The following is a 25,364-nucleotide window of genomic DNA, read 5'->3' on the forward strand; positions in this document are numbered from 1 at the left end:
TTTCTCTCTCCCTAACTATCAGTAAGGATACTGTATTTTTTTAAACTATAGTCTGTGATTTTTAATATGAAGGTTGTAAAATTCATATGCATAAGTACTTGTAGTCAGAAGCCCACTTTATTTCTGTATTATAGACAGGATTTTGGTCTTCTAGTTCATTACATTTTATGTGAAACGCATCTCCACTTCCCCTCCAATACTGAAACATTCATTTATAAATGCCAGTAATATTGCTTTGTAATTCTCACATTTTTCTAAATGACAAAGGCATACTTTTTACTAGCCAAGTTTCCACACAAACACCTCACCAGTCATCATCTACTTAAGTCTGATTCCTTATTGATCTAATAAACTATAGCATACCAGCTATAATGTTTGAAATCTTACATTAACTTTTTTCTTGCAATTACTAGGTGACACATGAATTTGGTGTAACTCTATGCACAGATAACTGTAGTGCACTGGAGACTGTCAAATAAACTTTTACTGAACAAGCTATACATCTGTAGATATATAACTGTTGTTACTTTTATGCACATTACATTACATATTCTGAGCCATCTGCCTGTCTTTTCACCACGCACTAATTATATGTAAATGCCCCTGTAAAAAACTGTTTAGTCTGTCAACAGCAACGCTGTATTTTGTCATAAATAGTAACAGTCCTTTCACACTTTTTAGAAATATGACAGATGCTACTTTCACTTCTAATGATATCTCCCTATTAAGAATGATATACTGAGTTCTGTTTACTACGAAGTCACCAAGCCAATAACATGGCTGTTGTTCTGATATTCCTTGTCCAACTCAAGACAGAGATCCATGTGTAATCAGTTCGCTGCTGACTGCAAGTTAAATCATAACCAAACATATTATTTTGAGTTGTGATCCCGGCTAAAAGAAAAAAAAAAGAACTTGAGGAAACCTGTGAAAGAATGGAAACACATTGCAACTCCTCTGGTTTAGCTCCCAGTATTCACTGGGTATTAAATGGTAAAATTCTGAAAACTATTAGGAAGTGAAGTCTCTCAGATGCTAATGGGCATTTCACAAGTTTATGTCACAGGGGATTGCATAAGGGCATTCTCAGCCATACACATTTGACTTTGTAAATAATTCTTATCATGTTTAATACATTCCGTGCAAGGGTGTTCTCTAATTATAATCAGCAATAAAAGAAGAAAATGAATTATCAAAATAAATATTTGCACAACTGAACACAACAATGAGGCACTTATTTGAAATGTGGCAGGAGACACCCCAGATATCAGCTACACTGGTCAAAATAATAAGGAGATTAATCGAGATATGCTGAGAGAATGTTGTGAGTGAGACAGCTTTGATTATAACAGTCACACGAAGAGAAAACTCCCAGTCTACAAGTCTGTGCACATGACTGTGCTGCAGGTGACTGATCCAATACTTGAGTTCCACAGTGTCAGTGTTAAACAACAAATACCAATGGAGCATGCCAAAATGAAGTATCATGGCTGTTGACTCACTTTCAAACAACACAAACCATTCAATAAAGATTGGAGAAAGGCTGCCAAATATAGTCATAAACTACTGTTACTACTGGCTTGTAGTCTGTCAGAGCATGTGGACTCCTGTGGCGAAACTCAGTTATGGCTAGACTTATGACAAAAGCAATGGACTGCAGTGGTGTATAGATACCCCACAGACCACAATTCTGTGTAGTGCCTGCAAATGGAAGTGTTCACAAGTCGACAGATCACAGAATGTGAAACAATCCCGCATTTATACATGAAACAATCCAACATCATACTGATGCAACACCAGCTTTGAGAGCTTGACGTTACAGTGAAGTGATCCTCTTGTGCTTTTTCTCTGCACTGTGCTTGTGTCCATACAGTTAAGTCAGTTACTTGATACATTACAAGTAGGTGGTATCAGTCTAACGATGATGCCAAGGTGCTCCCTGAACTCTCCTGCCTAAGTAACACACAACAGATAACGGTGCAAGGGGGCAAACTCAGGTGAAATGAAGTTAAATCACAGTGTGCCACAGGGTTCCTTAATACAACCTCTGTTGTTCTTAATTATTTTAATGACATAGGCTTCAATGGGTATATCATGCAGTTTATAGATCATACAACTTTGTTCTCAAAAGGGGAAAATGCAGTTCAGGCTGTTCAACAAGCAGACCTCCTATTCAGTGATGCCAATGCCTGGTTTATCATTAACAAGATGAAAATTAATGAAGACAAAACATAGAGGATGATATGAAGCCTCAGCGATACTGGAGCACTAGTTGATAAAGCAGCTGTTAAGCTTCTGGGCTTTTTCATTGACACCAAGTTAACCTGGCAACAGCACACTAAACACGTATGTTACAAACTCCCATGGGTTCTATACCTCTTGAAGAAACTAAAAAGTGTAACATCACAACAGCACCTACTAACAATATACTTTGCAATGTTTGACAGCCACACCAGCTATGTGCTGTTATTGTCGGACTGTTCTGCAGAGAGCAAGAATGTGCTTTTATTTCAAAAGAAAGCAAGAGGACCATTACCTCCAAAAAAACTGACCACTGTAAACCAATTTTTCCAGATTAGGAGCTCTGACTTTCAACAAATATATTTTCAGTTGCCTCATTCACACAAAGACAAATATGAGACCTACAGAAAGAAAAAAAAGAGTTCATCAACACAAGTATAGACAGGCCAAGATGTCATTTAACTAAGACGCAGAACAGCTTGTCAATGTTGGCCTTGAAATTACTTGGTGCTCTATCGAAGGATATTCACTCATTACGAATCAAACATATTGGAACTAAAATTTTATGTATACTAAATGGGCAATCCTCATGCAGTATTGAAAAATATTTCTCTGGTGACAGAACAGTGCCTATCTGCGCTGCAATTCAGTGCCAGTGAAAAGAGCAGTAACTCTGCTATTTTACTATACTTTCTTCTAACACTGATTGTCTTATTATTGTAATGTATATTTTAATGTAGTTCTTAACTTTGTTATATAGAATCCATTTTAGTATTATATTTTAGATCGCAATATTGAATTCATTTTATCGTAGTAATATTATTGTAAACTTGACACTATCTGTCCAGCCATGGACGGTGAATGACATAGAATGAGAATTGGCAATACAGGTAATTAACAATGAGTAGTGATAACTGACATGGGTGAATGTGTAAAGTATATAACAGAAAGGGTGGGGGGGGGGGGGGGGGAAGATGAGTCGCTCGTGTGGAAAAATATTCTCGAACCAGCTATGTGTATATATTACACTGTATCAAAACCATTGTTGTCTTGTGTGTGATATCAGAGTGAATTACAAATTTATCTTAACATACCAGTAATATGAACATAACAATTAACCTCTCCCCCCCCCCCCCCTCCCGAACTGGTATACATATGATCAGTTTTTTCAGGTGGTCCTCAAACCTGTGGGAATCTATAACTTTTCGCAGAAAACTTTCAGAATAAATCTGAAGAAAGAGTAAATGTTTTAGTTGGAAATAAATCAGATTTAATCCATGTTGGAATATGAGAATTACTAATAGCTGAAGAGCAGATGTCTGATTATTCTATAAACATATAACTAAGGTCAAACTGCACTAGAAGTTTTTCAGTCCTTTATTTTCCTTGGGAAATCCGTGAAACGAAACTCGCTGATAAGAGTCATCTTGGATCTACGATTATAGTGACATAATAGGTTAAATATCAGTTCACAGACGTTTACTTGAGAGGACCGGAAAAATTTAGGGGGAAAAAATCTTTCATGCCATTGTTAATGGAAAAAAAAGAACTAGGAGAAAGTGTTTGAAAACAAGCTGTACTATGACAGCTCCAGGATCTACAAAACGTATGACAGGCGAATTTTTTCCAGCAGTTTAAACTCGACACAATTGTGAACGGTGGTCATCACCAACTAAATGAAGAAGAGCACTCATGAGACGACTTACAGAACTCTTTAAAGTGATAAATTACACGACACGCACGCTCTCATTTCGGTGGACAATCTTGGTAGCTGCTCCTTACGTTTGGCAACGCCCCAAAGTAGGTATTAGGGACAACGCGAAAACTTTCCCTGGAGCACGCCGCCTCGACCTTGGCAGAGTAGCGCGCGACGTCGTGCGCGATCGAGCAGGCTTCCACCTCTAATTCATCCCCCGCATTGCTTTCCTTACAAGAAAAGTAGCAATGCTTTCAGTCAACAAAAAGGCAATCTCCTTCTATTCTTCTCGGCAGTACAGCATACAATTAATATACAATTAATTAATTACAATTAAAATATTTTTGTCGATGACCACAAATTTACTGTAATGGCATTATCTAGTCACATATATTAGATGGACTTTCTTCCTTTGTAAAGTGATCAGTTTCTAGCAAGTCGTTCTGTTCGTCATCTACTGGTTTACACTCAATTTAGACGTTTCATGAAGATAATGGACTCGCACGTAATAGGCCTACACTGAGCAATGATGCAGATCGTCATTAAATGAGCAACCTGTAATGGATACGTACAGAACGCCAAGACATTTTAACACGCGTTTGCTGTTCACATTTACATTAAGAGCCGTCAAAATTACAAACCGATCTTATCTCTGAGTGAGAACTTCAACCAAAGCGCGAACCATCAGTATATAACATATATGAAGGGCTTATTTCAATAGTGGTACAAGTCCATTACCTCCACTTTTCTGCCTATAATGCTTCTGAAATTAATGATCCAAACAAACAGAAAGAAAGGTTCATGTCTAGCAAGAAGCCATATGCTTGAATATTTCTGGTATCTCAACTGCAGATTTTTCAGCGCTCAATTAACTTTAGGACTCTGTATCTCAAATTGAACAAATATGGACTTGTACCACTACTGAAATAAGCCCTTCATATATTCAATGTAAACCAGTAGAACATGGGCAGGAAATTCTACAAACCGGCCAAAGTTTAAGGACATAAGGTTAATGCAACAAGTTACCATTGCAGTCATTAGATTAAAATTGGTTGTCAATGGCTTCCGAACTAAATACTGGGTTCTATGTCGGCGATTGCTGCACAAACACTGTCTCCACGTACGCGTACACCCATAATTACTCTACCATGCAAACATTTCTTCGTTTGGTATGAAACGTTCCCGGCGGTGCCCACTGGAGGCCGAGCCATACAATAACCCTAGGTTCGGTGTGGGCGGCTGTGGGGTGGGTGGATTGCTGTGGCCTGTTGTGGGGTTGTGAACCACTGAGGGCTATGGCGGTCCCCGGTTTAATACAAAATACACAATACACACAAATTCTGGGTAGCTTATTCATTTGATTTGATATTCAAGGGAGACGTCTTATCTAATAACTGCCCTAAATATCAAATTTTTAATACTTTAGGTTGTTGTTATCATCAATAATATTCTACCATTATGATAAAATATTTGATTATTTTATTTTGCGGTATGACAGGTTTTAACTACGGTACTAAAGCATTTATGGAAATTGTAATACATAGAAATATGTACCGAATCGGTCCAAACTCGGAAGATGCGTATGGCAACAACAGTGCATCTGTAGTACGTAATACTGAAGACAGACGGGATGTACAGGGTGGTCAGAAACGGTCTGAAAAGCTTGAAAGGGTGTTGTAGGGTAGGTTTAGATGAGAATTGTTAAGCGAAAAATTCGATAAGTCGTACAGTTTACAAGTTAATTAGCTTTGACGTTATCCAATCGGGCTGTAGCACGCCCGAAATCAAGCGACCCGCCAAATACAATTAGTATCAGCTGTCAACGAGGGAACGCATGATAGCGTACGAGGCTAGTCAGCCTTTGGCTCGGGTTAGATCCTTACTACCGTGCCATTTTCTTTTCGTATCGCTCTCTTATTCGGTTCCAGGAAACCAAACGAAGAACATGTTTGGCGACAGCAGGTTGGCTCACTTCAGAGCTAATTACTGGGAAATAGCAACACGTATCAATTTTTTTCTTAACGATTATTTCTCAGCACAACCTACCCTGTAAAACCCTGATAAGCTTTTCAGACTGTCTCTAACAACGCTGTACTCGTATACGTAGGCACAAAAGTGCTCTCTCTTGTATGACCAGAAACGTCAGTATTACGTCGAACTCTATCACTAAAAGACACTGAAACGAAGTGGAAACGTGGACAGAAATGTGTCGGTATGCCTCGTTTATGCCATAGGAAGCAACAGCAGTAAGCGAGTTCCAAGGTGGCGAAACGATAGATCGCCAAAAACTGTTTGTTACAACGTGGCTTCTACACGGTGTGTTTCTACGACAGTGATGTCTGTGTGGCTCCAGCAGATAGAAAGCAGGTATACAGCATCTTGTCCATATGTCGCTAACGTGCCGCATATCTTCATCCAGTACTGATTCTACACTGTAGCACTGCAAAGGGTGAAGATCAGTCTGTCGAAAATGTAGGGTTTTCGGACCAATGTTAGTCGTTGCCGCATACACGTTAACACTATTGTGGTGACCGTAATTTACCAGCCTATATTGTTGAGTGCCACTCGATATCATATGCGATCTCAGTTCCAAAGTAGTGAACGTCATATGTACAGTAAGCACTGTATTTGGACGATATTATGGCCAGGGGCCCACACACGAAATTTTAGCTGGAAAACGCATGGCCAAATGTGACGAGAGAAAAGCAGTCTTCCCACCATGAGTGTGCACGCCTTACAAAATCTATACTCCGCAAGCCAATTTACGGAGTGTGGCGGAGAGTACATCGTGTACCACTGTAACTTGTCACTCCCCCCAATTTCTGTTCCAGTCGCAAATGGTGCGCGGGAAGAAAGACTGTTGGTTAGCATCCGAATCATTACGAATTGCTCTAATTTCTTGTCGCGAGATTTGCTTAGGAGTAAGCAGTATGTTAGCTGACTCTTATAGAGATGTACGCTCTCGGAATATTAAGTCGTTCTTCGAACATGACTGGAATAGGCTTAGTCGACAACATTCCTTCGCGGTCTTCCAGTACTGCTGATGCTTTGTGGCTTGCATAGTAACCACGAGGAGGGGAAACTCCCCAGGAATTGACTGAATCCTCTTTTATTCAATGCCACGACATTTAGACACTTGATTGCAGGACATTATGCTTTCACACCATAGTGTTCATAAACTTTAGCGGAGTTCACATGTCCATCTGAACATTCATATTTGGGTTTTCTATGGTTTCAGTAAATCTCTTTCGCTGAATTCTGGTATGGTTCTTTTGAAATAGGATGCAACTGATTTTCTTCCAAACTTGTCCAGTCTGACCTTGTTTTCCGTCTCTAATGCATTATCTGTCGACAGGACATTAAACTTTACTGAACTTACACCCCGCGTTTTTGTTCCACAAAAGTTACTCTATTTACTCGGAAGTTCAACAGTGAGATAGATCTCTTTCATCACTAAACATATGTATATTTACAACTATTGTTTACGGACTCACTGCATTGTTCTAAATTGGGAGGCAGCTCAGAAACAGAGAAAATGGAACACTGACCCTGGTCCCAGAACATGCAATACTTCCAACATCACAGCACAGAATGGCATAAAACTGAATTTCACAGCGCGCAGGCCCCAGCACATTATACCGAGCGACTCTGGTTAGCCACACTACGAACAAGTAATCAGGAGCGAGAAGTGATATAGCGACAATATGCCATACCCAGACAATGGAATGATGTGGTAGAGTTCAACGTTCCGGCAATATCGAGCTCATCAGAGATGCTGTCCTTTTCAAATCCAGCTGCTACCAATTTATAGGTTATAGCATACGCACGAATTCTACTCGAGAATATGCATCCATGCATATGTATTAACTTACTTTTAGGCAGGGGAACAAAAAGTACATGTGCGCTTCCAGGCGCACACCACTTGCTCTTTTTTTATAAGTACAAAGGAATATTGCGGCACAGGTCCCGTCGTCGAGGTGAATATTTGACACTGAGCACGTGTTCAGATTGGGGAAGCAGGTGCTAGTAAATTTAGGGGCACACATTCAAGTGGCGTCCCAAGCCTTTCTTGTACTATTTTACCTTTACCTCCTTTCTGACGCCTCACTAAACCCACGTACCGAGAGTGTCATTCGAATCTCCTCATTTCTCCAATCATTTAGAACTGGTTAGGATTTCAATTCGGGGAAATAACGCTTATGTGTGGCCTAAACGAGAGATTTGTATGGCTCTTTACTTGTGTTCTATCTTAACACTTCATATTACTCTTAATGAGCCACATTCCATCTTCTGCTTCGATTATTAAAAGATCTGTACGAGCGTGTCACCTTCTATTGATTAAAACTACAAATGAAGAAAAAATATACATGGGAAAGTAGTTTTGTTCATACACTGCTATCTTAGATCTAGTCAAGAAATTCAACGATGCAGCTATCTGAAAATCGGACACTGAGACAGTGTTACAGCTTTCTCTCCCCACCTGGTCTTATTTAGTGTTCGTTCGATGCCGAAGTCGACAGAAAACACACCGTTACGGCATATGCCGAAATGGCATCCCCAACTTACAGTTTTTGTTGGAATTAATGAACTAATGTCGGCCCAATAGCCATCACCAGAGTCCATCGCTTCATTACGATCATCATTTGCCACTACAAAATCTTAGAGACACAAACAAAGAATCGGATTTTTGTGTCCAACAAAGGAGTGTCACCTTGGCTCTACGAACCTAACGCAGACCTTTCGAATTGCGCAGGTAAATGTATTATCAATTCGCGAAAAACTTCAAGACCACTGTTTATTGTTTGAATTTCTACTTCCCCAAACATCTCAATTACACTGTTCAATGGGGAGAGATCGTCAGAAGCGAAAGCAGCGTCAGACATCCCGCAAAGTAGTGTGATAGGACTATTACTAATCACAATACAGAGTAAGTAACGCTGAGCTGTCTAAGGCTCTTCGTGGACGATGCAGTAAATACAAGGTCACATCATTCGGAAATAGCCTCGAGAAGCAAGAAGACCTTGGCGCACAAAAGCTGGTTGCAGCCCTCAGAATTAACGAATGCAATGTAAATAAATAGATGCAAAGGTCCGATATTTTTTTGCTGTATCATCACCGATTATTGGAACCAGTCACACATCTAAATATCCATGGTTGCCCATTTGGAACGATTTAAAGTGGAACGGCAACATAAATATATTTGTGGAGAAATTAGATGCTAGACAGCGCCACGGAACAATTCTATCAAAGTATAAACTACCCGCAAAAGAGGTGAGTTTCAGAAGTCCACGTTGACCGGTTACTCAATAATGCTGGTCAGTCCGGAACCCTCTCCACATTGTATTGGCACAAAAGAAGGGCTGCTGGAAAGACGTTTTGCATCAGGAAGCGCTTTTACTCTTACCGCCCCGTGAACGGCAATCCGAAAGGGGTAGAGATGCATGCCACTTTCTATTGCGTATATCTCGCGTAATAATTACAACAGAAAAAAATTGAGGAATTTGGAACGATACGGGGACATAAAGACCGATATTTGGCTCATGCAACTCTAATGTGACGACCAATAGAGGCAAATTTATACTGATACACCACGTGTCCCTTCTATTAAACTTTATGGCTTGTGGGGTACGAATGTAGATGCAGACATTTTTTAGGAACTGTTCAGCCTTTAAAATGACACACACACGAAGTGCTGCAGTAATGCCTCCTAGTATGTTAACACAGTCGCCTCCAAAGGGCATCACCAATGAGTTAAATATGTTCTAAAACACATAAGAACTTTAAAAAGTAAGCTACACTTTATTACGGGAAGCAGGTACCTTTTGATGAATGCTGTACTACACGTCAAAGTGACACAGATCACGGAACTATTCTTCAGCATAGTCGCCAAATCTCTGTGAACAACACTCAGAACGTTCTTCCAATCGCTCACTTTCTCGACGACAGAAATTCTCTTCTTGGTCACGGAGCCATTCGAGAACCGCTGTACGAACGTCCCTGCCTTCCCTCCCCTGATGTTCTTTCAGTTTGCCGAAAAGATTACCCTGAAACTGTCGTCTGAGGCCTATATCTACGGCCTTCCTTCCCGATCAGCATCATCCACGTCTGTGCAACCTTCGTCAAATTGCTGGCATGCCGACTTGCATTTGGCGCAGATACCGGCAGATTTTCATTGCGTGCAATTTAGATGTTTTTCCACAAAAATCGGACTGTCTCGTGTACTTCATCTCTGGAGTACCTTTCTAGTTAGGATGCCATTTCACGCGCACATTGTGATGCATTTGTTACCCGTACCCCAAAGGATCAGTGTCTGCACAAAACCCAGAACATGTACTCTCTCCTGACAACGCGTCACTTCTGTTCGGAATGATCCTACTGCCGGACGACACTTACTTTCTGAAGTACCTAGCTATATAGTCCTGTTGTACGGTTCTCAATTGGTCGACATTTCACGATGGCGCTGACTTCTCTGACTGTAAACTGGCACCGTCATTAATATTTTCCGCCAGAACCCGATAACACCTGAACCTGAAACCGAATACCATTTTAACAAAGTTCATTTTTGTAGACTTCTAAGAACAGTACTTTTTTGCATGGGTTATAAATTTATTGAATAAAGACACTTTTCCGTGTGATGTTATTTATTAGCTAACAAACTGATTATTTCAAATAAAAATATAGCTTAACGCAGGAAAAATGTTTTTACCACAGAACTTACCCATTCCGGTAGTTTTGGCCAATCATACAATCTCTCTGTCTCTTTCTCTCAACTAATGATCACCACTACTTAATATAAAAAAATCTGAAGTGTAGAAACGTTTCGGTCACTTGTGTATTTTTCACCCACTTTTTCAACGGCGTCGAAGGGACACAGCTGAAGACAGGAGCGAAAACGAAGCTTTATGTAGTGACAGTACTATCAAAGAAGTCAGCTGTGTAATCTTAATACAGTGTGCCCTACGAGTCTAGGAGGAATGGCCAATATTCAGGGATATGACAGGAACGATCATTCAAAGCAAAAGAAGTCTAGTAAACATGGGTTCTAAAACACATACCTTAAAAGCTATAAGCACTTCTTCATCTTCGATACTGTGAAACATATCTCTTCTACTGCAAGCTCGATGCTTTACATATTTCGCGAGGCGGCAGTATGGACAAAAAAAATTTTGTCTAGTAAAAATGGCCTCTACAACGCATATCTTAAAAGCTACGAGTGCCTGTTCATCTTCGCTAGTGTGAAACGCGTATCTTATACTGAACAAGTGCTCATAGCTCTTAACGTGTGCGTTTTAGAGTCCACGTTTACTAGATTTTTTTCTGCTTCGAATCATCGTTCCTGTCATATGCCTGAATATTTACCATTCCTTCTCGGAAATTTCTTAAGGCCAATGACGTTGCTGGTGATCCTTGAGAGCTCTCTTGGTCATTACATTGTTATAAATGCGGGTATAAAAATTTAAATCTTTAAAATTTATGTCTCAAATTCTGAGACACTTTCTTTAGAAAAAAATATTTTTCCGGTTTTTTGAGAAATTGCACGAAGTTCCTGCATGCAACTGTGCGATACGGAATGATCAACCATTCTACAGCAACTACATCGGCACAGGAAGATGGTTAGTGAAGCGAGACTTTGGCAACACACCTTGTTAATCTCGCGATTATCTCGTAAATCCTACAAGCACGGCAAATCCTCCATTAAGTTCTGACATGCCCATCAATATTTCATGTGTTTGACTAGTTTGATTAAGTTGCTTGCGGAGGCTTACAAAGTGACTGATTCGGTGAGAGCTACCGGCGTTATTTAACAGGACTGCTTACGCCTTAGCGGTCCGTGGCAGGCGTCGTCAGATACAGGGCGACCGTGGCTACACGTCCGAAGGGCCGGCTGGCAAACGTGTTTTCTACAAAAACAAACCGAGGCGCCACATTCACTAATTTCATAGGACATTACTGTAACAGCTGCGGCTCCCAACTAGGTTAACGGGCGGGAGGCGACTCGTGAATCGAGATGACTTACGATATGATTTTGGGCTACGCTGCTACTTGGCGAAGTCATCGGCGACAGGACATATGCCATGAGATGACTGACTTTAAAGCACTTAAAATATCAAGGAACGTACAGAATACTTATAAAACATGTCAAACAAACCACTTTCACGGCTGGCCAGAGTGGCCGAGCGGTTCTAGGCGCTACAGTCTGGAACCGCGCGACCGCTACGGTCGCAGGTTCGAATCCTGCCTCGGGCATGGACGTGTGCGATGTCCTTAAGTTAGTTAGGTTTAAGTAGTTCTAAGTTCTAGGGGACTGATGACCTCAGCTGTTAAGTCCCATAGTGCTCAGAGCCATTTGAACCACTTTCACGACTGGCCGTGCACTCTGGGTCGACACCTCATTACACCAGTTAAATGGCAGATTACACAGTAATTAGCAATAGAGAAAAAAATGTACAAGCTTTGAATATTTCTTTGAATTTTTGTATGTCCATCCTTGTAATCGACGGTTACAAGGACTTCGGCTGTTCAATATGAAATGAAAATTAAAACACTTGCAGCCGTCTGTTTTACATTTAATTTATTTACGCAGCCAGTTTCGGCGTCCCATTACACCATCTTCAGGCTCCTTGACCAACGTAAATTGGGAGGAATCTAATCTCTTGTGCAGTCATAACAGGAGGCTAATATTAAATAACTGGTGCCTGTAGGTCTCTGGTTTACACGATACTATCCCCTCATTCATCAACCGACGGAATGTTTGTCCAAGAAGACGATTCCTCAAAACTGAAACAATTCTGTAATAAACTGTTCTCCTTAATGAGACAGGAGATACATGGAAGAAAAAAAACGAAATAACGGTTTTATCATCTACCTTTCCGCAAAGAAAAACAGATTTTCACTCACGTTGTCACGAACCACATAGAAAATGCTTTAGAATTGGATATAACATTGGAAGTCTGTATTTTCTTTTCCCTAGCGTTTATACCGTCTAGCAAGGGGTCCGCTTTTCCTGGATTTGGCAATTTTTATTTTACTCTGTAATTCCGTGGCCGAATGTCTTTCCTGGCGCAACGGTAATCAAAGGTAACCTAAGGGTGGCAAATAGTGTGCGCCACCCGTATGTACTTTTTGTTCTGTATTTTAAATATTTGTGTATCGTATCCTCTGATGATGATGATGATGATGATGAGTTGGGTTTAGGGGACGCTCGACACCACGGTCATCAGCGCCCTGACGAAAAATCAACAAGAAATCTCATGAGTGGGGACGAAGGCTGTCCCCACATGCAGAGCAGTTTGTAACATACTAAAGTCTGCCGCCCTTCCCCACCGGTTTAGGGATGAGCTCTGAGAGTTCACAAAACTTCACCACTCTGTTAACACTGGTATCGGTATCTGCGAGGACGGTGGGCAGATCTCCAGTAAGACCAAGGGCTGCCCTATTATCAGTATACAGGACACACGTAGCCACAATATGCTGAACTGAAAGCGGCACGCCACAAACTTCACAGAAAGGTGGATCCTCCCCCCGGAGGAGGAAGCTATGTGTGAAAGGGCTATGCCCGATGCTCAGTCTGGTAAGAAAAACCTCCTTCCAGCGGCGAGGCTGACACGAAGTCCGCCAAGCTTTTGTGGTCGGCCGGCCGGTGTGGCCGAGCGGTTATAGGTGCTACAGTCTGGAGCCGCGTGACCGCTGCCTCGGGCATGGATGTGTGTGATGTCCTTAGGTTAGTTAGGTTTAAGTGGTTCTAAGTTCTAGGGGACTGATGACCTCAGATGTTAAGTCCCATAGTGCTCAGAGCCATTTGAACCATTTTTGTGGCCGGTTTGGGTGACCGCAGTTTGTTTTCCGTATACTCTGAAGCTCAATGTGGAGACCTACCCAGTATTTGTGTAAACGTTGGTGTAAAACCACCTAAAAGTTACACTCGAGCTGGCTGGTATACCAGATAACAGTAGTCAATCCGCCACGCGGACGTGATACAGGTCTGAATCATCTCCCAGTCCCGCAATGCGTTACGCTATCCGAGCAAGTGGGATACAACATTGCAAGTAGTGAACAATATTACAGAACGAAGCTAAGAGTATGGCTTAGCAGAGGTCTGGGACTCATTTTGAACAATATCTGTACTAACAGGCGTTACGTAACAAGCAGTGATTCAAGCTATGTTACTGTAATGAAGGAGATGCACATTAATGAAACAGTTTCCATTAAGTCCTAAGCAAGACTTTTAAATGCAGAATTGAAAGATAAATCATGCGAGTAGGTTCCATATCACCAAAAATTTCCCAGCGGTCGTGGCGGAAGTTTTCAGATCCTTATACTTTGACAAAAGATTATGGAACATATCTGAAACACGAGCAACAACCAACGGAAGAATTTAGCAGAGCAAATTTCGAAAATCCATTCTAATAGTACTGAAATAATATATAATCAGCAGCTTCAGTCTGGAACCGCGTGGCCGCTACGGTCGCAGGTTCGAATCCTGCATCGGGCACGGATGTGTGTGATGTCCTTAGGTTGGTTAGGTTTAAGTAGTTCTAAGTTCTAGGGGACTGATGACCACAGATGTTACGTCCCATAGTGCTCAGAGCCATTTGAACCATATAATCAGCACATCAAAAAACAATGGTACCAACTATCAATGATGACATGGAACCAGTTGATGATTCTTCTTATGTAGGAAGTTGAAGACAAGTATTGGGTGCGCAGCAATTATATATATATATATATATATACAGACGAGTAACAATGGCCTGGAGTGGTTTTAGTAAACGAAATAAGGATTTCAAATCTAAGAGTCTAGTGTGTTTGAAACAAAAGCTTAAATCAGTGTGTGTTATAATTTCTGACTTGAGGTAGTGAAAACTATGGGTTGCTCATGGTGAAACGCATGTTCAGAATTACTAGGCGAGACAGGAAAACAAACAAAAGGACCATGGAACAGATGTAAGTCCTAGACGTAGTTATAACTAACTGAACTGTAGTACCGGCATGTGGGTCTTACAGCTAGGCTAATGGATGAAAGTTAGCCCAGGGAAGTACTTAGCCGGATTACATGAGATAAGAAACTGCCAAGACGATAACATAATGCAAACTGAGCAAATGGATTAGAAAATGTATAAGAGAATGATGGATGCGTATCGCCGAAGACCGCAACGCATGGAAAACACTAATGGATTTTATGAGCAGCGGATGTCAAACGACTGCTGATGATGATCATGATGGTGTACTCTCTAATGTACGTTTTTTAAGTAAGACCCAGCGAGGTTGCGCACATGTTATCACAATCTAGCATTCGGGAGGAGCACGCCATCCACTGTAGGTTCCCCGTGTTTTCCTATATCAAGTTAAGTCGAATGCTGTGATGGTGTGTCTGAAAAGTCCACGGCATATATCCTTCGCCAGTCTTGCGCGATCTGATTATATGCTCTATTTCTAATGCCTGTGTCAACGAAACATTAAACAGCCAAGCTCCCCCTTCGAGTTGTGAGGCTAGTTCAGTAATAATTCTTAGTTATTTTGTCAAAGGGTACCACATAACCTCGACAATACTAATATTTCTATATGTTACGTATTACGAAACAAGTTTTCCAAAAAACGACATAACACACGAGTGAATAGCACTTCAGCAATTACTTTTTTAAACGGAACGCTGTATCTTTAGCAGATATCGATAGATCTATGGAGTCCGCAGCTCGTCGTCGTGCGGTAGCGTTCTCGCTTCTCGCGCCCGGGTTCGATTCCCGGCGGGGTCAGGGATTTTCTCTGCCTCGTGATGACTGGGTGTTGTGTGATGTCCTTAGGTTAGTTAGGTTTAAGTAGTTCTAAGTTCTAGGGGACTGATGACCATAGATGTTAAGTCCCATAGTGCTCAGAGCCATTTGAACCATTTTGAAGATCTATGGAAAACACTAAATATTCACGTGTAGTTCGCAGAACTGAAGAGGCTTGCACAGGATAGACGCGTGGAGAGGTGAATCAAACCAGTCAACGGATTGACAACGACGACAGCAGCAGCAGCAGCAGCAGCAGCAGCAACAACAACAATTTGAATCAATAATCCAGTGGATAATGTATTAGCCATTCAGGCTCTTTACGTACCATCATTGCGGAAAACTTTGTTTTGGTATCATGGGACGTTTATGAAATATGAAGTCAGTGTCATGAGCGTTAAAAAGCCGTGTATAGCCTTCAGAGAAATGCAGAAGTCCACACAGGGACGAATGAATCTAACGTATGAATGCGATGCTCTACTGACTCTCTTGAATAAGGCGCTTAACTGACAGTCTCTACAATCCTTCGGGAGCACGCTCGGGACATAAGAGGCCCGACAGAACTACGTGTTTATCAGCGAATTCCTAAAATTTGGATTGCCTGCAAAGTGTGTCAACCTGATACTGAAAAACTGTATTCAGAGAGATCTACAAATACCTGTCAAAGCTACTGCTAACAAACGATAAGACATATGATAGCGACCGTATCTGCGTGATTAATCTGAGCCAGCCACGAAAAGAAAATCCCAAAATCCCTACAGAGGGGCACGCAGAAAAAAGAGAGCACGACGGGTTTCAAGGCGCAACTTCCGAGCATTTCGGTCGAAGAGACCACTGGTTTATAAAATAAATTGTATAGCTCTATGCAATAGGACTACTTTTCTCCGGGCACATCCGATAGTAACATAAAATTTAGACGAAACGCAGGATGTAAACAACATGGAAAACAGATTGTCAGTTGCGAAATACGCTTTGTTAAGGGATTCACAAGTACCGTATTCAGTAGGTCAGTTGTTCACACACAGTTTGTCGACAAACCTCTTCAAAATAAAATCGGGTGTTTAAATTTTTTACCCACTTGCAATACAAACTTACCAAAAATGTTCGCTTTCGCTATACGACATAAGTCATGTTGAAGGGGAATTCTTTTTATTTTGCAACTTCGTATAAACTTTAGCTGTATCATTCCATTCGTCTGGTAGTTAAAACATTTTTAATCTTACAATAAACCTAGATACAAAGTTGGCAACCAAACTTTGAAAGGAAGTAAAAAACAAAAAAAAAAAACAAAAAAAGGAAAGGACTGGAGGGAGGAAGGAAGAAAGGAAGTAAGTGCTGAGACGGCGGCAGTAGGAATGAGTGAACGAACGGGCAGTATACAAAATTTGAGAAACGTTTCATCTAGTGTCGCCAGCTCACTGGATTAAAGAAACTCTTGCCTGTTATTTTTATATGTGAACAGTAAAATTAAGTTTGTAGAATTGTAAGTAAACCCGAATCAGAAGACCACAAAGTTAGTTAACCTCCGTAGGGAAATATCTTCGTACTTAATCACTGAACACTGTCGATTTTAAAATTTCTTGCCGCCAGTTTGTTCTTTACAGTTCATTAGAACGGCTAAACGCCAGGAAAATATTTCTGCACGGTAGGAAGCTGCCCATGCTTTTACGGTCGAAACGGCGCCACCAAACATTCCTTTCCTACACTTTCTGGCAGCCTTAAGCATTTTTTTATTTTTTCAGTCGACGAAGATAATGTTATCCCATTAAGATATTTAGTAGGTTTTAGTGCACTTGAAGATGTAACTTTCACATTAGTAGCAGCTTTTATCTAGTTCAGGTACAGTTCTTAATTTGCTTAGCGGCAGATATATTAAAACTCTTCACTTAGATGTAACAAACGGGATTCAAATTCTGATCCAGCTCTAAAAAGGGAAGTGCCCCAGCTTCAACGCCTAAAACCGAACAAAACTGATTTTAATATATGGATGCATATCTGTTCTACCAGTCACTAAGATCATTTATGTGTATAATTCTGAATGTGTGTACAATCGAAGTTTGAATGTTTTCTCAGCAAGGATATTACGTTAAAGATATTGCCATCAAATAGTGCCAACCTCTGAGTAGCAGTGCAAACTAGATGCCAGACGTATTATTTATTTTTTACGCTTGCAAATTGACAATCTACAGGCGACGTTACGTGGTCGATATTTCATAATCGGTCCCCATCCTGTTATCTGCAATCAGCGTTCTGCATCGAGATACAGAACTACCTTTACATATGCGTGGCAAAGATCTGATTACGAATTTGATTTTACTGTTGCTTCATTTGATCACGTGATCACTGAGACTTTTCATATTGGACTACTGCGCAGCGGATACATCGAAAATGATGTAATGTCCACATGCTGCCCTTGTCAACTCATTGAAATTCCGTATTTGCACTTTGTTGACGAATAAGGTAAGATCATACGACAACACAGCAACTCCTGTTTTGTAAACTATGACTCCGTATGTAATTTTTGTGCCAACAAATACTGTTTCTAGCAAAAATTTAACCTTCTTGCCAAAAAATACTTAATCTATCAATATTACGAATCTAAGAACCATCCCGGCACTTACCCGGAGCGGTTCAGGAAATCACAGAAAACCTAAATCTGTATGGGCGGACGCGGATTTGAACAGTTTTCCTTCCGAATGCGGGTCCAGTGTGCCAACCACTACGTCACCTCACTCGGTGTATCTGCTCGGGCGGAAAAGAAAAAAGAATACACCCTCTTCTTTACCCCTGCCGCACAATGGGAATGTGATCATACCAATCCGATGCAGATGCTTCCTTTAACAGCCATGCTTGCATGTAAGGCGCCCTATAGTGTTTTTGAGTCTTCTGGAGGATCGATGTTTCTCCTGCCAGAAGTTAATAATCGGCGTCGAGTTCACTTTGCGATGATTTTTACCTTTGTATTTGGAGATCCATTGCCATTCTGTGTTCTGATTCTTTCTTATTATTAATTTGATAACGTTTAAAAGGTCTCCAGCTGGTAATTCCACGTCACGAACTTACAACCCACGTGTCTCTTGGCGTACTGAAGGGCTCGTAGTATAGCTGAAAGCTCGCCCACCATAATCATTATTTCCTGGTGTAGCTTGAATTTTATTCCAATATGACAGCCGCTATCCCAGCAAGCAAAATCATATCCATCTTAATTGTTTGAAGCGTCGGTGTAGATGAATCTTGTGCTGTTATGTCTGAGAAGGTACTCCGTCAAAACGCGGTTATTCGAGTAACTACAGCCAAATTCCATGTCTAATAGAAGTTGTAGTTCCAATACACTGGTGCAGTAATCTACTTCAAAGTAGGGCAATCTTTATGCAGACAGGCTTCTTTTGAGAAATGGAAAGTATGCGGCAACAAGAAGAAGAAGACTTTTCTTGAGTCAGTACCTGGATGTGTAGCACAACAGCATTAAGGTATATATGTTTTGTTGTATCTAGTCAAGTGGGAACCGCTAGCGTTTTAGTTAAAAAACTGCACTCGGGTATTTGTAACGTAGATGCAGGGGAGGCTCATTTGCTTCGATTAAAAGAGCGCTAGTCTGTGTAGACTGCATTGCAACCAAGCACAATCTAAGTACTTTGTACTTACATTTGTACAGTCGTCTTATATATTTGTGAACTTTTTGCAGTTTACAACAGCTTCCGTAAAATGTGTCTCCCACCGATATGGGAATCCACGATATTTGACTAGTCTTGGCTGGCAGTTGGTACCGTCCACGCTTCAGTATTTTCTTGCGAGGAACCCTGCGTCAGGAGAAGAGTATAACCGAAGACTTTCTAGGTACCATATCCAAACAACTTTCCTACTATATGCGTGTAGTCTAGACACAGCTTGAGCTATCTCCTGTAAGAACCCAGGTAGGCGACACTCGCTTAATAGATACACAGGTCGTTAGCGTACTGGAAAACTTACCTTTTGTGGCAAAATATCGTATAGGTCCAGCGTAAACACATTGAAAAGGACAGGTATCATTGATCCCTGAGGCAGCCCTACAGTTATGAAGCTTCTGCTCACAATTATTTGTTACACGGTATTGTTTCTTCAGCGCTTCTGTATTCTTCAGAGTCGTTAGCGCTCAATCATCGATTTTACCCAAATGTAGAGTTTTATAGATAAACGACCTTGATCGGCGATAGAGTATATCTCCGTTTTTAATTTCACACCTAGAACGGTACAAATTAAAATTTCTATGGCCGCAGAAATGTTTCTAGACATTTAATGTGGCTGTCTGGAAAAGCTTTCCACAGATTCAGTTTACCAAATTCTATAGTGGTTTACAATCCACGTAAAACTGGAGGTCTTGCTCTTGTCTAAGTCACTTCTAACGTTGAGAGACGTGTGGACGTAACATTTCTTTTACGACTTTTTGCACAGAAGGTTACTTGGACTCTCACGACTTTGACATAAAACTTAGTCGTGTTTGCATGTTGTTGTATTTCTTCTTTTGAACATGCAAACGCGATGCTCACCTGCTCATAAAATCCTTTAGTAAAACTCTGAACCTAGCGTTTTTGTCTTCAGCCTCTCCTAACAGACGTAGTTTTCAGAATTGGTTACAGAATTGTAGCGTCGCCAGCTATCAGTGATCCACTAAATCTTCGCGTTTTGAAGGGGCTAACTGTTTCAATACACTGTATACTAGCTCAGCCTTTTACTCAAATGGCAACTTGAACTTGGCTTTCGGGCCTACCACGTTCCTCGTACCTCCCTCCATCCCCCCCCCCCCCCCCCCCGTCCTAAAGTTCTTATTTCATAAAGTACAAGTATTCGGGAGAAATTTCCATGATTATCTAAGCTGTTCAGTATTCTTAATTCATAACGTGGTTGTATTGATATTCTATGTCCGCATTTAGAAAGGGCTTAATGTGGAGAGAACAGTCTGCATTGCCAGTCATGGAGCAACATGATACAATGGTTTCGGGGCGAACCACTGCCCGGCTAGCAAGGCTAACACTTCAAGGAATGGAGAGAAGGCGTGCCTTCACAAAGATCAAAGCAGATTCATTTCTCTTCCTTGTCCAACTGAGTACGTTTCCTGCCTGTAATGGCTTCAATGTCGACAGAGCAAACTAACAATACTCGTCAATGGAGAGAGATAATTGTGGTGACCTATATTTGAACTGTACGACTTCAGATATTTGTGAAAATTTATGTTTAACATTTCAGACTGAACAAGTATAAATTTGAAAGTAGAATATTGCAATCGCTCGATGAAAATGATGGACTTGTTGCAACTCCATACTACAAGAACACTAGTCGTATGGCCAGTACCAGGCTGGTCCCGGCGGAGGTTCGAGTCCTCCCTCGGGCATTGGTGTGTGTGTGTTTGTCCTTAGGATAATTTAGGTTAAGTAGTGTGTAAGCTTAGGGACTGATGACCTTAGTAGTTAAGCCCCATAAGATTTCACACACATTTGAACATGGCCAGTACTACGCAGAATAGTGCATAGTCCGCGTCAAGTGAGGCATCTGAGCAACCAGCAACGCGTGTGCTGCAAGCAGTGTTACACAAGTTCGCTTATCGTTTCGGGAGAGCTATAAACCTGCCCAGTCGTAAACTGTGCACCTACCTGACGCCTTCCGCGAAACCAGCCCTAACAGGTCCTTTGCGTTGCTGCAACTCCACCGGTCGCTCTCGTTGTTCTCCTCTTAAATTTCGTCACTTAGGTCGTAACAAGAGAAATCCTGAGCTCGTATTTTCTCGACAGATGACTGGGGACGTATAAACTTATGCCAGTGCCACTGGAAACAATTGTAAACGAAAGCAACATCTTTAAGGGCCCTGCTTATCGCCGCCTTATGTGTTAGTAAGCTTCTAGCTACTTACATGCACAATGGTCTTCAGACAGGTGATTTCGTTATGTTGCTTTACTGTGGCTTTGTGTGGAAGCTTTTCAACGCACTTTCTTCGATATTCCAGAATATGGTTATCATCTCTTTCGTCTATTCTCGTAATTGTGAAGCGCCCCCTGCTTATCAGCATTAAAAAGAAAAAATTTACTGAGCAACGTATGGCGACAAAGGCAGGATGAATGAAGTCTGAAAAATACTTAGTCATGAGATTTCAATGTTTGCAGCATTTGGTCACTGAGCATTCCACTTTACTATTTGCTCTGCTCACCCTAAATGCGGAGGGAGCTGCGGAAAGTGCTTTAAACAAACACTGTTAGCTATTCTTTCTTTACTGATTGGATATCTGCGTCCTATTGCTTCTTTACTCAGTGGTTGAAAAATACATTTGGGATTATGAAACGCACGGCGTGACAGGCGGATCAAAACCTGACAATCCAGAGTGTGGCTGGCTCTGAGCACTATGGGACTTAACATCTGTGGTCATCAGTCCCCTAGAACTTACAAGGGAACCTCCCCATCGCACCCCCCTCAGATTTAGTTATAAGTTGGCACATTGGATAGGGCTTGAAAAACCGAACACAGATCAATTGAGAAAACAGGAAGAAGTCGTGTGGAACTATGAAAAAAATTAGTAAAATATACAAACTGAGTAGTCCATGCGCTAGATATGCAACATCAAGGAGAATGTGAACTCTGGAGCGTCGTGGTCCCGTGGTTAGCGTGAGTGGCTGCGGAACGAGATGTCCTTGGTTCAAGTCTTCCCTCGACTGAAAATTTTACTTTCTTTATTTTCGCAAAGTTATGATCTGTCCGTTCGTTCATTGACGTCTCTGTTCACTGTAATAAGTTTAGTGTCTGTGTTTTGCGACCGCACCGCAAAACCGTGCGATTAGTAGACGAAAGGACGTGCCTCTCCAATGGGAACCGAAAACATTTGATCACAAGGTCATAGGTCAACCGATTCCTCCACAGCAAAACACGTCTGATATATTCTATACAACACGGGTGACGGCATGTGTGTCACATGACAGGAATATGTTGTCGACCCACCTAACTTGTACACTTAGCGAATGGGTAAAAAGATTCTTCTACCTTGCCCGATTTAGGTTTTCTTCTGGATGTGATAATAACTCCCAAAAAAGTGATGAAAACATAAGAGTTTGTAACATAAACTGAAAATAAAAAATTAAAATTTTCGCTCGAGGGAAGACTTGAACCTACGACCCCTCGTTCCGTAGCTGCTCTCGCTAACCAGGAGACCACGGCGCTCCTTGATTACCCTTGTCCTTGATGTTGCCTATCTTCGCATGGACTACTCCGTTTGTATATTTTACTAATTTTTTTCATAGTTGCACACAACTTCTTCCTGTTTTCTTGATTGATCTGTGTTCAGTTTTTCAAGGCCTATCCACTGTGCCAACTTATAACTAAATCTGAGGGGGGTGCGATGGGGAGGTCCCCTTGCTAGAACTACTTAAACCTAACTAACCTAAGGACATCACACATATCCATGCCCGAGGCAGGATTCGAACCTGCGACCGTAGCAGCCGCGCGGTTCCGGACTCCAGAGTGTGGAACAGTCGTAATCGATCTCGATCTTAATAGAAACTGCGCTCTCCGAGATCCAGTTCCCAAGTGGTCAGGTCACAGATGCAGGTGGCGGCGTTCCATTCTTCTGAAAGAGGAAAACTGCAAACGAGCCTCGTAAGTATAGTGTAAATTTCGCCGATACGTATGACTTACTCAACTTTCTTTGTGAGAAATGAATGCATCGTGAGGCTAAGACAAACTCATCAAAACCCGACATGATTCAACTGTGCCTAGGCTCTCATTTCACACAGATGACGGCTTCCAACAGCAATTCCACGCCAATCTTGACGTTGTCGTCTCATATACACATAAAAATTAGTCATCCCCTCAGGAGTTTTCGACGCACGGGTGCGATGTGACTATCAGCTCTGGCAGAAAGGGCTTTGATCATCCAGCATCCAATCAGTCATTAATTTTAACTATGAATGCAGGATTACTTCTCACTAATGCCTTATTTCACCAGAAACATCGATACAAAACGTCGTGGAAGCGTCCAAAACCGTAATACCAATATCTAGCAGCTAATTCATCGCTATCTTGAAATATAAGAAGAATGCCTGCGTAATTAGGGCAACGATGGGCGCTTAAGTCTGTTCAGCCGACCTCCACCTTACGCGTTCAGTAATTGGTGTATTGCTAAAATTCATGGGAATAAGGCAGGGAAAGAACCAGAAATGTTAGCCGCTGAAGCGTTAGAAAACCTTGAGACTAAAGAATGGTTTTAGGAAATTTTAACTACGAATGCTCCCCGTGGATAACTTCCGAATTCTTTAGAGGACGAGCAAACCGCGAAAGATGTAATTCATTCAGTCTGTGACCAATCAATTGGACAACAAAAAAAGAAATTACAGGGTTGCTTCGGAAAATAATGACGAAGACCTTTAGCTTTTTAGAGAACAAGGACGTTTTAATCGCCTGGAAATAAGATGACAGAGTACTGCACAGGAAGAGAGCTTTCCAGGAATTTAAACGGAGGTGCAAAGGACACGAGCACGCGCGATAATGACGTGGATACTCTAAGGTAGGGAAATTGAGACGATAACAATCCTCGCATCCTCTTCAAGGTCCAAGGACTATGGATGAATGAATTATTATGGAATAACTCCCCTTATACCAAGTGAGTGGATATCCGCTTTTTAAACACAATGATTGTCAACAGTAACTAGAAAAATCATTTTTGGTCGTTTCTAAGTGCTAACCTGGAAGCTAGTAAGAACTAACTAGAACACTGGGAATAACCAAACATCAGCCGAAATGCATAAAGTCGTTAATCAAACCAAGACATCCAGTGATATACCTGCAGAACTCGCTTACGACGGTGTAATGCACTAATCAATCACCTGTATATCATAATCAAGATGTGGGATACTCAGCAAGCACCTATACTGTTCCGGCTGAGACCGAATACCGCTCCAAATGTGCTTGAGCAACTCTGGGAGCGCTACCGTGAGAGCATTTAATAATCGTAACGTGTGCAGCTGCACACGAATTCTATTGTACGAATGCGTTGCACCACATTACAGTGACTAAATAATGACATCCTGAAAACTACGAAAAGAAAGCTGAGCGAAAGTTTGATGGGTAATACAATATCGAAATCTGGTCTTCTTATATTTACACGCGACCACTGTGGTAATGATTAGCTCATGGACCGAGGTGACGAGTCATCTCAAATCTCACTCATAGGAAGATTTCACACTCTTTCGCGAGTGTGAGACTAATATAAATGTGTGTAATCTTAATCACTTATTGATAGTAGACTGCTCTACGACGTTCTGAATTTGAAATCACTAGTGATATTCTTTCTGCACGTTGCAATGTTCACTAACATTAGTGCATAAACGTGAAGTACATAAACGATAAAATTAGCAAAGTACTTTCCATATATTAAGGAAACAAACAGCGATAATTCAGGAAAGTATAATGCAACTGATTCTAAAGTTCAGTAGTTTATTACTACAGTCAGCTTGCATTAAACCACCACGTGCACGATAATCAGCAAGTATCTTCTGTACCTAGCAGACGAATACATATTTGATACAAAGTCAGCTGAGTATTGCTCGAGTGTTTGAGATCTTCATGAGGTAGGATAAGAGGAAGACATCGAACCAATTCAGAGGTGTGCTGCTACACTTGTTACCGATAGGTTGGATCAA

General features: G+C 41.3%; 1 protein-coding gene across 2 annotated transcripts in view; it reads right to left on the bottom strand.

Annotated features, from left to right (window-relative positions):
* LOC126469798 (microphthalmia-associated transcription factor) overlaps positions 1–25,364 on the bottom strand; it is a 387,123-nt gene that overhangs the window by 30,493 nt on the left and 331,266 nt on the right. The window lies entirely within an intron of this gene.

This window comes from Schistocerca serialis, chromosome 3 (assembly GCF_023864345.2).
Source record: "Schistocerca serialis cubense isolate TAMUIC-IGC-003099 chromosome 3, iqSchSeri2.2, whole genome shotgun sequence".
Classification (NCBI taxonomy): Eukaryota; Metazoa; Arthropoda; class Insecta; order Orthoptera; family Acrididae; genus Schistocerca; species Schistocerca serialis.